The following is a 17,871-nucleotide window of genomic DNA, read 5'->3' on the forward strand; positions in this document are numbered from 1 at the left end:
TACCATTTTATAGAGAAGCAGTAGCCCCTGGTGGTTTAAGAGTATAGATTCTGGACCTAAACTGCTTGGAATTGAATTCTGGCTTTGTCACTTAATAACTGTGTGACCGTGGGCAAATCAGTTGACCTCACTCTTTTTTTGTGTGTGTGAGGATTGAAGGGGTAAACAGGTGTAAAGGGTCTAGAACAGTACCTGCTATTTAATGAAGTGAAGAGTTAGCTATTATAATAATCAGACCCAAACCTTTAATTTAAAAGTCTCACTTGTAAAATAAGGTTAGGACTTGGTGAGCTTAAAATAAGATTTTAGGACCTAAAGCTGTGGTTCCCAGATGAGTGGTGCCAAGTTAGCTGCTTGGAAGGGCCTCCCAGTTTTATTAAGTTGATCCCTGCCCCCATTGGTAAGAGTTGTTTACACTTAAAAAACATTGGACTAGATTTGTGATTTAAACAAACAAATGGACTCGGAAATGTTTTGTACTTTTCTTATTTTTAAGGTGACATAGTTGGCAATTAAATGTAATGGATGGTTCAGTACTGAAACTACACAAGAATATTATTAGAAATAACTAGCAGTTTACAAAGTGCTTCAAAGTTCAAGTGTCCTTGCAAAATGACCATTGGTTCAGTTCCAGTTAACTTCACTTTATTTGGCTGCTTGCTGCAGCATAACCCCAGCCAAGTGCCCCACTAGTGTGTGGTAGCTTTTGAAAAGACTGGAACTGTATGACAGTTGTAGATGGAGCAGCAGAATCCAGTTTAGGAAAAGTTGGTTAAATCTTGGCAATGGTATTATCTTTTTATAGAGAATTTTGAATAGTCTTGTTAAGGAGGCTAGCATAACCCAGCCATAACATTTATGTGGACAAATATCAGAAATTTGACATCTCGAATTCTTAAACCATTTGAGATTTGAAAGATCTGAGTTCTACCCTGGCTGTTTAATGCATGATGACATCGGAATAGAGATTAACGTTTACTTGAATCATTTGACTGTGCTGCTGAGTACCAATGACAGGCCTCTGAATTTGTTGTCACCCAGGTTTTTTTTTTTTCATATTTCTTTTTTTTTTCCATTTTTAAAAGTTTTATTGAGGTATAGTTGATTTACAGTGTTGTGATAATTCCTGCAACAAAGTAATTCAGTTATACATGTTTACACATCCATTCTTTTTCAGATTCTTTTCCCATACAGATCACAGAATATTGGATAGAGTTTCATGTGCTATACAGCAGGTCCCCATTGGCCAGTCATTCCATATACAACAGTGTGCATACGCCAGTCCTAAACCCCTAGCCCATCCCTCCCTACTACCTTTGGTAACCATAAATCTGTTTCCAAAGTCTGTTTCAGTTCTTCATGTAAGTTTATTTGTATCCTTTTTTAGATTCCACATATAGGTGATGTCATATGATGATTGTTTTCCATTGTCTGACTAACTTCACTTTGTGTGATAATCTCTAGGCTCATCCATGTTGCTGTGAATGGCATTTCATTCTTTTTTATGGTTGAGTAATATTCCATCACATATATATGTACTACATCTTTATCCATTTCTCTGTTGATGGACGTTTAGGTTGCTTCCATGTTTTGGCTATTGTGAACAGTGCCCCAGTGAACATTGGGGTGCATTTATCTTTTCAGATTGGGGTTTTCTCTGGATAGATGTCCCAGAGTGGTATTGCTGGATCAAATGGTAGTTGTGTTTTTAGGTTTTTTTTTTTTTTTTAATGCACTCAAGGCATATGGATATGGAAGTTCTCAGGCTAGGGGTTGAGTTGGAGCTGCAGCTGCCAGCCTATACCACCGTCACAGCAACACTGGATCTGAATGCATCTGGGACCTATGCTATAGCTTGCGGCAATGCCAGATCCTTAACCGACTGAGCAGGGCCAGGCATCAAACCCTCATCCTCATGGAAACTAGTCTGGTTTGTTACTCCTGAGCCACAGTGGGAACTCTTGTTTTTATTTTTTAAATTTTTTATTGTTTTTTTTTTATTATTTTATTTTTTGTCTTTTTGTCATTTCTTGGGCTGCTCCCACAGCATATGGAGGTTCCCAGGCTAGGGGTCGAATTGGATCTGTAGCCACCAGCCTACACCAGAGCCAGAGCAACTTGGGATCCGAGCCGCATCTGCAACCTACACCACGGCTCGTGGCAACGCCGGATCCTTAACCCACTGAGCAAGGCCAGGAATCAAACCTGAAACCTCATGGTTCCCAGTTGGATTTGTTAACCACTGTGCCACCATGGGAACTCCTAGATTTTTTAAATTAAGGAACTCCATACTGTTTTCCAAGCAGTTGTACCAATTTACATTCCCACCAATTCTGTATAAGAGGGTTCCCTTTTCTCCACACCCTCTCTAGCATTTATTGTTTGTGGGCTTTTTAATGATGGTCATTTTGGCTGATGTGAGGTGATGCCTCATAGTAGTTTTGATTGGCATTTCTCATAATTAGTGATGTTGAGCATCTTTTCATGTGTTTTTGCCCATCTGCATGTCTACTTTGGAGAGATGTCTGTTAGGACCATGTGCCCATTTTTTGATTGGGTTGTTTTTTTGGTATTGAACTGTATGAGTTGTTTGTATATTTTGGTCATTAATCCATTGTTAGTTGCTTCATTTGCAGATATTTTCTCCCATTCTGTGGGTTGTTTTGTTTAAGGTTTCCTTTGCTGTATGCAAAAACTTTTAATTAGGTCCCACTTTTTTTTTGTTTGTTTTATTGTAATTACTCTAGGAGGTTTATGAAAAGATAGTGCCATGGTTTATGTCAGAGAGTGTTCGGCCTGTGTTTTCCTTTAAGAGTTTTATAGTATCCAGCCTTATATTTAGGTGTTTAATCCATTTTGAGTTTATTTTTGTTAAGGAGTGTTCTAATTTCTTTTTGGTCTTTTTTGTCTTTTAGGACCGCACCTGACGCATATGGAGGTTCTCAGGCTAGGGGTCTAATTGGAGCTGTAGCTGCCAGCCTACGCCAGAACCACAGCAATGCCAGATCCTTAACCCACTGAGCAAAGCCAGGGATCGAACCCGAAACCTCATGATTCCTAGTCGGATTTGTTTCCCCTGTGCCATGACGGGAACTCTGGGAGTGTTCAAATTTTCTTCTTTTTTTTTTTTGCTTTTAGGACAGCACCCAAGGCACATGGAGGTTCCCAGGCTAGGGGTTGAACCAGAGCTACAGCTGCCAGCCTACACCATAGCTACAGCAACGTCAGATCCTTAACCCACTGAGTGAGACCAAAGATTGAGCCTGCAACCCCATGGTTCTTAGTCAGATTCGTTTCTGCTGACGAATATGACGGGAACTACTAATTTCATTCTTTTACATGTAGCTGTCCAGTTTTCCCAGGATCACTATTGAAGAGACTCTTTTTTTCTCCATTATGTATTCTTGCCTCCTTCGTTGTAGATTAGTTGACTGTAGGTGGGTGTGTGGATTTATTTCTGGGCTTTATTTTGTTCCATTGATCTATATGTCTGTTTTTGTGCCAGTGCCATACTGATTTGTTGACCAGCTTTGTTGTGTAGTCTGAAGTCAGGGAGTCTGATTCCTTCACCTCTTTTTCTTTCTCAAGATTGCTTTGGCTCTTCAGTGTGTTTTGTATTTCCATAGATTTCTGTGGATTAATTTTGTATCCTGCAACTTTATGGAATTCATTGATGAGCTCTAATAGTTTTCTGGTAGCATTTTTAGGATTTTCTATGTATAGTATCATGTCATCTATAAACAGTGATAGTTTTATTTCTTCTTCAATTTGAATTCCTTTTATTTTTCTTCTCTGACTCCTGTGGCTAGGACTTCCAAAACTATGTTGAACACAAGTTGTGAGAGTGGACATCTTTGTCTTGTTCTTGATTTGGTGGAAATTCTTTCAGCTTTTCACTATTGAGAATGATGTTGGCTGTAAATTTGTTGTGTATGGTCTTTATTATGCTGAGGTATGTTCCCTGTGTGCCCACTTTCTGGTGGGTTTTTATCATAAATGGGTGCTGGATTTTGTCAAAAGCTTTTTCTGCATCTGTTTTTGTTTTTTCTTTTTCCTTTTTTGTTTTTTTGCCTTTTCTGGGGCTGCTCCCGTGGCATATAGAGGTTCCCAGGCTAGGGGTCCAATTGGAGCTGTAGCTGCTGGCCTATGCCAGAGCCACAGCAATGCTAGATCCGAGCTGTTTCTGTGACCCACACCACAGCTCATGGCAATGCCGGATCCTAAACCCACTGAGCAAGATCAGGGATCAGACCTGCAACCTCATGGTTCCTAGTTGGATTTGTTAACCACTGAGCCATGACGGGAACTCCACAAAGTATATTCTGTTTTTTTTGTTTGTTTTTTTTTGTTTTTGGCTTTTTTAGTGCTGCACCCATGGCATATGGACGTTCCTAGGCTAGGGGTCTAATCGGAGCTGTAGCCGCCAGCCTATGCCACAGCCACAGCAACGTGGGATCTGAGCCACATCCTTGACCTACACCACAGTTCACGTCAACTCCTGATCCTTAACCCACTGAGTGAGGCCAGGGATCGAACTCACAACCTCATGGTTCCTAGTCAGATTCATTTCTCCTGCACCACGACAGGAACTCTGTATCTGTTGAATGATCATGTTTTTTATTCCAATTTGTTCATGTTGTATATCACAGTGATTGATTTTGAAAAATCCTTGCATTCCTTGGATAAATCCCACTTGATCATGGTGTATGATCCTTTTAATGTATTGTTGGATTCGATTTGCTGATATTTTATTGAGGATTTTTTGCGTTGGTGTTCATCAGTGATATTGGACTCATCAGTGATATTGGACTGTAACTTTCTTTTTTTGGTCATTGTGTTTTTTTAGTATCAGCATGATGGTGGCCTCATAGAATGAGTTTGGGAGAGTTCCTTCCTCTGCAATTTTTTGAAATATTTTCGGAAGGATAAGTATTAACTCTTCTGTAAATGTTTGATGGACTGTGAAGCCATTTGGTCCTGGACTTCTGCTTTTTTTATTTTTTAATTTTTGCTTTTTAGGGCCATGCCCTCAGCATATGGAAGTTCCCAGGCTAGGGGGTCAAATCAGAGTTGCAGCTGCTGGCCTGCACAACACCACAACAATTCCAGATGTGAGCTGCATCTGTGACCTATACCACAGCTCACAGTAGTGCTGGATCCTTAACCCACTGAGTGAGGCTGGGGTTCTAACCCACATCCTCATGCATACTAGCTGGGTTTGTAACCTGCTGAGCCACAATGGGAACTCCTGGAAGTTTTGTTTTTGTTTTTTGCCTTTTACGGCCACACCAATGTGGGATCCGAGCCGCATCTGTGACCACAGCTCACAGCAACACCAGATCCTTAACGCACTGAGCAAGGCCAGGGATTGAACCTGTGTATTCATGGATGTATTCAGATTTGTTAACCAATGAGCCATGACAGGAACTCCCCAGAAATTTTTTTTTTGTCTTTTTTAGGGCCGCACCCATGGCATATGGAGGTTCCAAGGCTAGGAGTCTAATTAGAGCTACAGCTGCTGGCCTACACCACAGCCACAGCAACACCAGATCTGAGCTGTGTCTCTGGCCTACACCACAGCTCACTGGATCCTTATCCCAATGAGTAGGGCTAGGGATCGAACCCTGCAACGCCATGGTACTAGTCGGATTCGTTTCTGCTATGCCAGGATGGGAAATTCCTCTGGAAGTTTTTTAATCACAGTTTCAATTTTGGTACTTGTGATTGGCCTGTTCATCTTTTCTATTTCTTTGTGGTTCAGTCTTGGAAGATTGTACCTTTCCAAGAATTTGTCCATTTTTTCTAGGTTGTCCATTTTATTGCCATATAGTTGCTTGTAGTAGTCTCTTATGATCTGTTGTATTTCTGAGATGCCCATTGCAACTTTTTCATTTCTAATTTTATTGATTTGAGCCCTCTCCCTTTTTTTCTTAATGAGTCTGGCTAAGGGTTTATCAATTTTGTTCATCTTTTAAAAGAACCAAGTTTTAATTTCATTGATCTTTTCTGTTGTTTTCTTCATTTCTTTTTGTTTCTGCTTTGATCTTTATGGTTTCTTTCCTTCTAATTTTGGGTTTTGTTTGTTCTTTCTCTGGTTGCATTAGTTGTAAGGTTAGTTTGTTTGAGATTTTTCTTGTTTCCTGAGGTAACCTTGTTATTGCTGTAAACTTTCCTCTTAGAACTGCTTTTGCTGTATCCCATAGGTTTTTGGATCATTGTTTTTTTGTTTGTTTGTTTTCATTTGTTTCTAGATACTGTTTGATTTCCTCTTTGGTTTCATCAGTGATCCATTGGTTGTTTTGCAGCATATTGTTTAGTCTCCACACGTTTGTGTTTTTTGCAGTTTTCTTGTTGATTTCTAGTTTTATTGTGTTGTGGTAAAAAAAGATGCCTGATGTGATTTCAGTTTTCTTAAATTTACCAAGGCTTGATTTGTGGTCCGGAATGTGATCTGTCCTAGAGAATGTTCCATGTGTGCTTGAGAAGACTGTGTATTCTGCTGCTTTCAGATGGAATGTTTTGTAAATATCTATTATATCCATTTGGTCTAATGCCTCATTTAAGTCCTTTGTTTCCTTGTTGATTTTCTGTCTGGATAATGTCCATTGCTGTAAGTGGGATGTTAAAGTCCCTCACTATTGTGTTATTGTCCATTTCTCCTTTTATGGCTGTTAGCAATTGCCTTACATATTGAGGTGCTCCTATGTTGGGTGCATACATATTTACAATTATTGTATCTTCTTAGATTGATCCTTGGTTATTATGTAATGTCCTTTGTCTCTTGTAACCATCTTTATTTTAAAGCCTGTTTTGTCTGATATGAATATTGCTACTCCACTTTTCTTTTGATTTCCATTTGCATGGAATACCTTCTTCCATCCTCTCACTTTCAGTTTGTAAATGGGTCTTGTTTTTGTATTCATTTAGCCAGTCTGTGTCTTTTGGTTGGAGCATTTAGTCCATTAACATTTAAGGTAATTATTGATTTGTATGTTCTTAATGCCATTTTGTTAATTGTTTTGAATTTTTGTTCATCTTCTTTCTTCCCTTCTTTCTTTGTGGTTTGATGACTATCTTTAGTGTTGTGTTTGGATTGCTTTTTTTTAATTTGTGTACCTATTATAAATTTTTGGTTTGCACTTAGCATGTGGTTTTGATATAGCCGTCACTATATATACACACACACATATATATACATACATACATATACATACATACACACACATACATACATACATATATATGTGTGTATATATGTGTATATATACACACACACAAGATTTTTTTTAGTTGCTGATCTCTTAATTGCAAGTGCATTTCCAGTATCCTGCATTTTTACTCTCATTGTGGCTTCTTTGTCTTTGGGTGTAGGATATCTTTTTTGGTAGCTTCCAGTCTATTTTGTTGATGATTGTTTAGCAGTTAGTTGTAACTTTGGTGTTTTTGTGAGGGGAGGTGAGCTGGAGTCCTTCTAGTCTGCTGTTTCGTCTCTGAATCCCTGTCACTCAGCTTTAGAAGACTGATTTCCACCTCTCCCCCTCCCCTGTGCTGTACTGTATGTCCTTGTAGCTTATTTATTTTATGCATAGTTTGTACCTATTAGTCCTATATCCTTTAATTGCCCCTTCCTCTACCCTCTCTCCACTGGTAAACCACTAATTTGTTCTCTATGTCTGTGAGTCTCTTTCTTTGTTATATTCATTTGTTTTATTTTTTAGATTTCACATATAATGAAAAGATGTCATACAGTGTCTGTCTTTCTCTATCTCACTTATTTTACTTAGCATTATACTTTCTGAGTCCATCCATGTTGTTGCAAATGGCAAAATTTATTTTTTTTATGGCCGAGTAGTATCCTTGTGTGTGTGTGTGTTTGTGTGTGTGTGTGTGTGTGTGTGAATATAATCACACACACACACACATCACATCTTTATCCATTCATCTGTTGGTGGACACTTATGTTGCTTCCATGTCTTGGCAGTTGTAAATAATGCCACTATTAACATTGGGTTGCATGTCTGGGAGTCTCTCTCTGTTTTATAAATTAGTTCATTTTATAAATATATCATTTTTTTAAGATTCCACATATAAGTGATATTATATGATTTATCTTCCTCTGACAGACTTCACTTTGCATGATAATCTGTAGGTCTATCCATGTTGCTATGAATGACATTATTAAAAGACTGTCGTTCTTTTGTGTCAGCAGATAACCAGTGTAGTATCCAATTGACTCAACATGAGTAATACTTCTCAATGCTGTGATTTTGAGTGCCTTTGAAAATTCCATTAGGAGTTCCTGTTGTGGCTCAGTGGAAATTAATCCAACTAGGATCTCTGAGAATGCGGGTTTGATCCCTGGCCTTGCTCAGTGGGTTAAGGATCTGGTGTTGCAGTGAGCTGTGGTGGAGCTCAAATCCCATGTGGCCGTGGCTGTGGTGTAGGCTGGCAGCTGCAGCTCTGATTCAGCCTCTAGCCTGGGAACTTCATATGCCGCAGGTGCGGTCCTTAAAAAAAAAAAAAAAAAGGAAAGAAAATCTCATATGAAAGCTTTTTCTAATGACATCAGAGTGTAGTCCAAATTGATTGCATAAGGACTTATAGTACCTAGATTTCTGATCATGTGTCTTCGGAGCAACTTTGGAATTTAGTAAGAACTACTCCCAGTTTTACAGATAAATAGGCCTAGACAGAGAGAAATTATATAGTTAGATCAGTGATTCAAATACGTTATAGACCAGACCACCTTTTTTTTTTTGGCCAGAAATGCAGCGCATGGAAGTTCCCAGGTTAGGGGTCAAATTGGAGCTACAGCTACCGGCCTGTGCCACAGCCACAGCAAAACAGGATCTGAGCTGCATGTGCAACCTATACCACAGCTCATAGCTATGCCAGATCCTTAGCCTACTGAGCGAGGCCAGGGATCAAACCCACATCCTCATGGATCCTAGTTGGATTTGTTAACTTCTGAGCCATAAAGGGAACTCCCCATTATAGGCCACATCTTATTTTGATTTCATAACTTCTTTCTAGTGACACTTCTTCATTAATATACTTAGAATTTTCACTTTAGTATATTCCTTATTCATATTGAACTTTAGATTCTATATCAGTAATTAGTGCTGCTGCTCTTTTTTTGGTTTTTGTTTTTGTTTTGGCCATACTCAAATCATGTGAATTTTCCCTGCCAGGGTTCAACCCCACCCTATAGCAGTGACCAGAATCCCAGCAGTGGCAATGCCATATCTTAATCCACTGAGCCACAGGGCAACTCCTGTTATTGCTTCTTGTATGTTAGGTTTTCAGTAAGGGCGCTTAGGCTTATTTCTTCATAGTGATTTTTAAAATATGAAAGATCAGTTTGAATTAGTCATCTTAGTATATAGTACAAGTATCCTATTCTAATTTTCTTGCTTTTGAAGTTGGTCAAAAGAACAATAGTATAAATTGTTTTTACATTAAGCAGGGGAAAATAGTTTTTGAACTCTAAGTTCTGTTTCATGCATCTTTTTTGTAAATTTTTAATATGGAAAGATTGTAACATAAAACTACATAGCATATGTTTAGTCATTTTTTTCTATACATTTAGTTTTGGCAGTGTGTGTGAGTGCTGGTAGCAAATGTCAAAACTTGTAGTTCTTCAATTTTTTTGCAGCCTATTTGGAAAGTGATGTCACACTTTAATTTACACATGACCATGTTGCTCATGCTTTGCTTACCTACTCTGCACATTGGAAGGATAGGGTCCGTGTGACTGTATGACCACAATTGTATTCTATGTATTTGGCCCTTTTAAGGATGCTGAGAATATGTTTGTTGAGAAACTGATCTTTAGAGTGGTCAGTTAGTCTCATCTAAGAAAAGGAATAAGATATGGTCCAAAGTCTGGCCATATGGGGTCTTTGTAACTATTCCATGTTAGTTATATTGGCAAAAAAATCTTAAAGGTTTAAAAAAAAAAAAAAAAAAAGCTGTTTGGACCATACTGATTTGTTGCCTTGAAAAACAACAAGGAAAATTTTATCCTGTCACAAGCCATTCTAAGCTTAACGGAAGTGCTTTGGGGAGGGCAGTAGAGCACTAAGACTTAGCAATAGTTAACTTAGTGCTGGGATTGACATCAGGCACTTAAATATATTATTTCTTGTTTTCTTAGCTGTATGAAATATTCACCCATTTTATGGATAACAACTTTGAACTGCAGAGTAAGTGGTGATAGATATGAAAGCAAGATTGATTCTAAGTAAAATACCTAATCTTTCTGTTAGATCAGTTTTTTGCCCATTTGTTTTGACTGTGATCCACAATGAGAAATTTTTACATAATGGCCAGTACACATGTACTTAAGTGTATACAAAGCTGCTGCATTATGGGTGTGCCTCCTGGAATTGTGCCCACACTTGTTATTTCTTATCTTTTTGATAATAGCCATTCTAGTATATATGAGGTGATAGCTCATTGTGGTTTTGATTTATTTGCTTTTCCCTAAAATTAAGTGAAATTAAGCAGTGAGCATGTTTTCAAATACCTGTTGGCCATTTGTATATCTTTGGAAAAATGTCTGTTCAGATCCTCTGCCTGTTTGTTGTCTAGTTAGTTTTTTTTTTTTTTTTTGTCTTTTTGCCATTTCTTGGGCTGCTCCTGCGGCATATGGAAGTTCCCAGGCTAGGGGTCGAATCGGAGCCATAGCCACCAGCCTACATCACAGCCAGATCCGAGCCGCGGTCTGCAACCTACACCACAGCTCACGGCAACGCCAGATCCTTAACCCACTGAGCAAGGGCAGGGATCGAACCCGCAACCTCGTGGTTCCTAGTCGGATTCATTAACCACTGCGCCACGATGGGAACTCCCTCTTTTTTTTTTTTTTTTTTGCTGTTTATTTGTGAGAATTTTTTATGTTATTTTGGATATTATCCCCTTATCAGATGTGTGGTTCGCATATATTTTCTATCTGGTAGGTTCCCTTTTTTTGTTTTGTTGATAATTTCCTCTGCTGTGCACACACTTTTTAGTTTGATGTAGCCCCACTTAATTATTTTTGCTTTTGTTGCTTTTAGTATCAATTAAAAAATTATCTCTAAGAACTATGTCAAAGCACTTTCTGACTGTTTTCTTTGAGAGTTTTATGGTTTTAGGATTTATGTTCAAGTCTTTAATTCATTTTGAGGCTTTTTTTTTTTTCTCCTTGGGTGTGCCTGAGGCATGCCTGTTACCCGGCCAGGGGGTGAACCCACACCACACAGTAGTGACAGTGCTGGATCCTTAACCACTAGGCCACCAGGGGACTCCTAGGCTCTATTCTGTTCTATTGGTGTGTTTTTTTTTTTTTTTAATTTTTTTGGAGTCTACTTGATTTATAATATTTTGTTAGTTTCTGATGTGTATAGCAAAGGGATTCATTTATATGTGTATGTATAATATACATTCATTTTCATATTTTTCCCATTACAGTTTATTATAGGATATTGAATACAGTTCCTGTTCCACTGGTCTTTGTGTCTATTTTTATGTTATGTGTTATGTTATTTTGATTACTATAGCTTTGTAAGATAGCCTCCAGCTTTGTTCTTCAAGGTTGCTTTTGCTGTTTGGTGGTCTTCTGTGTTTCCAGACAAATTTTAGGATTGTTTCTCTTTCTGTGAGAAAGGCCATTAGATTTTGATAGAAATTGCATTGAGGAGTTCCTGTCGTGGCTCAGTGGTTAACGAATCTGACTAGGAACCACGAGGTTATGGGTTTGATCCCTGCCCTTGCTCAGTGGGTTAAGGATCTGGCGTTGCCGTGAGCTGTGGTGTAGGTTGCAGACGCGGCTCAGATCCAGCGTTGCTGTGGCTCTGGCATAGGCCGATGGCTACAGCTCTGATTAGCCTGGGAACCTCCATGTGCTGTGGGAGTGGCTCTAGAAAAGGCAAAAAGACAAAAAATATATATATATATATATGTGTGTGTGTGTGTGTGTGTATAAAGAAATTGTATTGAATCTGATTATTGTTTTGGGTAATATGGACATTTTATTTCATTTATTTTATTTTAATTATTTGTCTTTAGGGCCACACCCACGGCATATGGAGGGTCCCAGGGTAGGGGTCGAATTGGAGCCCTAGCACACAGCCACAGCAACGTGGGATCCTTAAACCCACTGATCGAGGCCAGGGATCAAACCCGAGTCCTCATGGATACTAGTTGTGTTTGTTAACCACTGAGCCACCATGGGAATTCCTGTACATTTTACATGCTAATTCTTCCTATCTATTTCATTAACAACTTAGTAGTTTTTATGTACAGGTCATTAATCTCTTTGGTTAAATTTATTCCTAACTATTTTTTAATTCAATTGTAAATGGGATTTTTCTTTTTATGGTCTTACTTGTTGTATATGGAAGTTCCCATGCCAGGGATCAAATCTAAGCTGCAGCTATGACCTATGTCACAGCTGTGGCAATGCCAGATCCTTAAACCACTGTACCAAAATAAACTCCCCTCTTTTTGTTAATGTGGCATCACATTGATTTTCGGATCAGTTTGATTTGTTAAACCATCTTGTATTCCCTAGGATAAATCTCACTTGATTATGGTGTATCAATCCTTTCAGTGTGATTTTGAAATCATTTGCCAGCATTTTACTGAGAGTTTTGGGGGTTTTTTGTTGTCATTTTTATTTTTTTTATTTTTATGGCCACACCTTCAGGCTAGAGTCAAGTTGGAGCTGCAGCTGTATGCTGTAGCTTGTGGCAACACCAGATACTTAACCCACTGAGTGAGGCCAGGGGTCGAACCTGCATCCTCATGGGTACTATGTTGGGTACTGAACCTGCTGAGACACAATGGGAACTCCACTGAGGATTTTTGTATGATGAACAAGAGTTCATCAGGAATAATGGCCTGTAGGTTTGTCTTTTTGTGTGTGTGGTCTTGTCTGCTTTGGTATTGAGGTGATGCTGGCCTTGTAAAATCATTTGGAAGTGTTCTCTACTCTTCTGTTTTGGAAGAATTTGAGAGGGATTGGTATTCTTTGAGGTTTTGGTAGAATTCATCAGTGAGGCCTTCTGGTCCTGGGTTTTTGTTAGGTTTGCGATTACAAAATCAGACCCCTTACTAGTACAGGCACAGCTCATTTTATTGTGCTTAGCTTTATTGTACTTCTCAGATATTGCTACCTTGACACTGAGATGAGAACATCCTGTTACATTCTATTTTTTGTGGTGGGGTGTGGGGTGGGGGCTGGGGAAGGCTCCACCTGTGGCATATGGAAGTTCATGGCCAGGGGTCAAATCTGAGCCACGACTGTAGTAACACTGGATCCTTAACCCACCGCTGGAGGCCAGAGAGAACACTGGGTACTTAACCCAATGTGCCATAGCAAGAACTCCCCCTCAACCCTATTCTGATGCATGCAGCTTGCAGATGGTTAATGCCGGAGCTGAGACAAGAATGTCAGACCTTTTCCAGGTGTTTGTCCAGGTTTTTTTGGTTGTCTTTTTTTTTTTTTCTGTATGCCAAGGCAGAAAGATTGTCCACCATTTCCACATGTCCTAAGCATCTTTCAAGGCCCCATTCATAGGGTCTCCTATTCCAAGTTTTGTGGGGTTTTTTTTGTTTGTTTTTTGTTTTGTCTTTTAGAGCCACACCCCTGGCATATGGAGGTTCCCAGGTTAGGGGTTGAATTCAGTTTTCATTTATCTCTTCCTAAAGGAGGAGATCTGTACTTGACCTGAACCTGTCTAATTGCGGATGTTGCATTTTTTACAAATTGAAGGTTTGTGGCTATCCTGTGGGTTTTTTTTTTTTTTTCTTTTTGGGTCATACCTGCAGCATATGGAGGTTCCCAGGCTAGGGGTCCAATCAGAGCTATAGCTGCTGGCCTGCACCACAGCCATAGCAACATCAGATCTGAGCTGCATCGGCAATCTTTTTCTAATAGCATTATATTTATCATTATATTTATTTTTATTGATTGATTGGCCACCCTACAGCATATGGAGTGCCCAGGCCAGTGATCAGATCCAGGACCACAGTTGTGCCCTATGCTGAAGCCAGGTTAAAGATGACGGTGGGGGGAGTTCCCATCGTGGCTTAGTGGTTAACAAATCCGACTAGGAACCATGAGGTTGCAGGTTTGTTCCCTGGCCTTGCTCAGTGGGTTAAGGATCCGGCATTGCCGTGAGCTGTGGTGTAGGTTACAGACGCAGCTGAGATCCTGTGTTGCTGTGGCTCTGGTGTAGGCCAGTGGCTACAGCTCTGATTCGACCCCTAGCCTGGGAACCTCCATATGCCACGGGAGCGGCCCTAGAAAAGGCAAAAAGACAAAAAAATAAAAAGATGCCGTTTTTTTCTATGAGCTGTTGGTGTAGGTCGCAGATACGGCTCTGATCTTGTGTTGCTGTGGCTGTGGTGTAGGCTGGCAGCTGTAGCTTCAACTTGACCCCTAGCCTGGGAACTTCCATATGCCATGGGTACGGCCCTAAAAAAGCAAACTAAATAAATAATAAAAATAAGAATTACTACTGAAACAGCTTTCTGAGCAATATCTTCAGTTGGAAATAAAATGTAGTTTAGTCTAGTCTCTCCAACGGTATTTTAAACTTTATGATGGTACATACTTAATGCTTTTATTATCCTTTTTTTTTTTTTTTGCTTTTTAAGGCTGTACCTGAGGCATATGGAGGTTCCCAGGCTAGGGGTCTAATCAGAGCTATAGCCGCCGGTCTATGCCACAGCCATAGCAATGTGGCGTCTGAGCCGTGTCTGCAACCTACATCACAGCTCATGGCAACGCTGGATCCTTAACCCACTGAGCAAGGCCAGGAATGGAACCTGAAACCTCATGATTCCTAGTTGAATTTGTTTCCGCTGCGCCATGACGGAGGGGGCGGGGGGGAGACTTTAACATTCTCATTTTATAAATGAAAAAACTTGGGCAGAAAGTTAAGAAAGCCAAGTTCATATGTCTAATAAGTGCTCAAGATGAGATTTGAACCTAGGCAGTCAGATTCTATCTAGAGTCTGCATTTGCTGGATGTCTAACAGGAGCATGGTAGGACTTGTTTTTTGGGGGTTTTTTTGTTTGTTTTTTTTAGGGCCATACCCACAGCATATGGAAGTTCCCAGGCAAGGGGTCTAATTGGAGCCATAGCTACTGGCCTACGCCACGGCCACAGCAACGCAGGTTCTGGAGCCACATCTACAAACTATGCCACAGCTCATGTCAACGCCAGATCCTTAACCCACTGAGCAAGGCCAGGGTTCAAACTCACATCCTTATGGATATTCATTGGGTTCGTTACTGCCGAGCCACCACGGGAACGCCTATATTTTTTAATAAGGAATATGATTGCTGTGACACCAAATAACCTAAAATAGGAGTGTGTTTAAAACTAGGAGTTCCTGTTGTGGCTCAGCAGATACGAACCCTAGTAGTATCTGAGGTCTCAGGTTTGATCCCTCACCTTGCTCAGTGGGTTAAGGATCCTGTGTTGTTGTGGCTGTGGAGTAGGCCTGTAGCTGTAGCTCTGATTTGACCCCTAGCCTGGGAACTTCCATATATGCCATGAGTGCACCCCCCTGAGCCCCCCCCAAAAAAACCCACGAGATGGAACTCTTGAACTGGCAGAGGTCAAGGATTGGATTTTATGTGGGGAGATTTTAGGAAAGTTGGGAGAGCCATGAGGTCTTGTTCTCAGCACTTGAGAAATTTTTGTTTCTTTGATGTTTTAGATACAATTTATTCTTATATCATACACAAAAATAAACTTAAAATGGTTTAAAGACTTAAATGTAAGACAGGACACCCTAAAACTCCTAGAAGTGAACATAGGACATTCTCTGACATAAATTATACAAATGCTTTCTTAGGTCGCTCTCACCAGGAAATAGAAATAAAAGCAAAAATAAACAAATGACATCTAATCAAACTTACAGAGTTTGGCATAACAAAGGAGACCATAAATGGAATTGAAAGACAGCCTAAGGACTAGGAGGAGATATTTGCAAATGAGGTGACAAACAAGGGCTTAATTTTCAAAATGTACAAATAGTTCATATATCTCAATTAAAACTTGGGGATTTCAGAGAAGGGCTTCTTTCAAAGCTTAGAAAGGTAAAGGCATGTGCAGATCCACTCCTTTTTTTTTTTTTTTCTCCATACCTAGAACTTGTTGATTGAGTGCCACTTGCTTTAGCTGTACTTTCAGAATACATTCCTTAGAGAAATCATATTGATGATAACTCAGCTTTCTTCTTCATGTGCATTCTTTCTCAAAAGATTTATACTATTTGTGGGTACTATATATGCTCCGGTGTTAGGAAAATGTTTTTTGCTAACTCTGAGACTCCATAGTTAAAATTATTTTAAACCTTGAGTCATTTCTTTCTTTTTTTTTTTTTTTGGTCTTTTTGCCATTTCTTGGGCCGCTTCCACGGCATATGGAGGTTCCCAGGCTAGGGGTCCAATCGGAGCTGTAGCCGCCGGCCTACACCAGAGCCACAGCAACGCGGGATCCGAGCCGCACCTGCAGCCTACACCACAGCTCACGGCAACGCCGGATCCTTAACCCACTGAGCAAGGCCAGGGATCGAACCCGCAACCTCATGGTTCCTAGTTGGATTCGTTAACCACTGAGCCACAACAGGAACTCCTAAACCTTGAGTCATTTCTTATTATCCACTATTATTTTAGGAATAAATTGAGATTTAGAAAAAATTTTTAATTTTTTTTTTTTGTTCTTTTTGCCTTATCTTGAGCCGCTTCCCACAGCATATGGAGGTTCCCAGGCTAGGGGCCTAACTGGGGCTGTTGCCACCAGCCTACATCAGAGCCACAGCAACGCAGGATCCGAGCCGAGTCCGCAACCTACACCACAGCTCACGGCAATGCCAGATCCTTAACCCACTGAGCAAGGCCACAGATCGAACCTGCAACCTCATGGTTCCTAGTCGGATTCGCTAACCACTGAGCCATGACGGGAACTCTCAAATTTTCTTTTTTGGCCATGGCCGTTGCATGCAGAAGTTCCCAGACCAAGGGTTGAACCCTTGGCACAGCAGTGACCTGAGCCACAGTAGCGACGACACCAGATCATTAACCTGCTAGGCCACCAGGGAACTCCATCTCTGAAACAATTGAAAGGGATAATCTTTTAAAGAGTGTTGCTTGCTTCTTCCTTACAAAAATGGAATTTCAGCATGCATTGCCAGAACTGTACTGTTCCCTACCTTTGTCTTCTATTTTACACTGAGCATGACTCTTTAAAAAATTATAGTTGATTTACTTTGTTGTGCTAATTTCTGCTGTACAGCAGAGTGACCTAGTCATATATACAGATATATTCTTTTTCTTATATTATCTTCCATCATATTCAATCCCAAGTGATTGGATGTAGTTCCCTGTGCGCCACAGTGGGAACTCTGCACATTTTTATCTTAAAAAAAAAAGCATAAATAGGAGTTCCCACTGTGGTGCAGTGGGTTAAGGACCTGGCATTGACTTTATAGCGGCTAGAGTTTCAGCTGTGGATCAGATTCAGTCCCTGGCTTGAAACATCCAAATGCCTGTGAGTGCAGCCAAAAAACCAAACAAACAAAAAAAAACCCCCAAAAAACACAACAGAAAAACCCCCCAAAACACAACAAACAAAACCAACACACGCAAGAGTTCCCCTTGTGGATCTGCAGGTTATGAACCCAACTAGGACTCGGGTTCTATCCCTGACCCTGTTTAGTGGGTTAAGGATCCAGTGTTGGCCATGAGCTGTGGTATAGGTTGCAGACGTGGCTTGGATCCTGAGTTGCTGTGGCTGTGGTGTAGGCTGGCCACTGCAGTTCTAATTTGACCCTTAACCTGGCAACTTCTGTATGAAGCAGGTGCAGCCC

At 40.1% G+C, this 17,871-nt stretch overlaps 1 protein-coding gene across 3 annotated transcripts in view; it reads left to right on the forward strand.

Moving 5' to 3' along the window:
* The window catches only part of NRBF2 (nuclear receptor binding factor 2), a 39,550-nt gene that overhangs the window by 1,106 nt on the left and 20,573 nt on the right, over positions 1-17,871 (forward strand). The gene's annotated exons all lie outside the window — the stretch shown is intronic.

The sequence above is a fragment of the Phacochoerus africanus genome, chromosome 15, assembly GCF_016906955.1.
Source record: "Phacochoerus africanus isolate WHEZ1 chromosome 15, ROS_Pafr_v1, whole genome shotgun sequence".
Taxonomy (NCBI): Eukaryota; Metazoa; Chordata; class Mammalia; order Artiodactyla; family Suidae; genus Phacochoerus; species Phacochoerus africanus.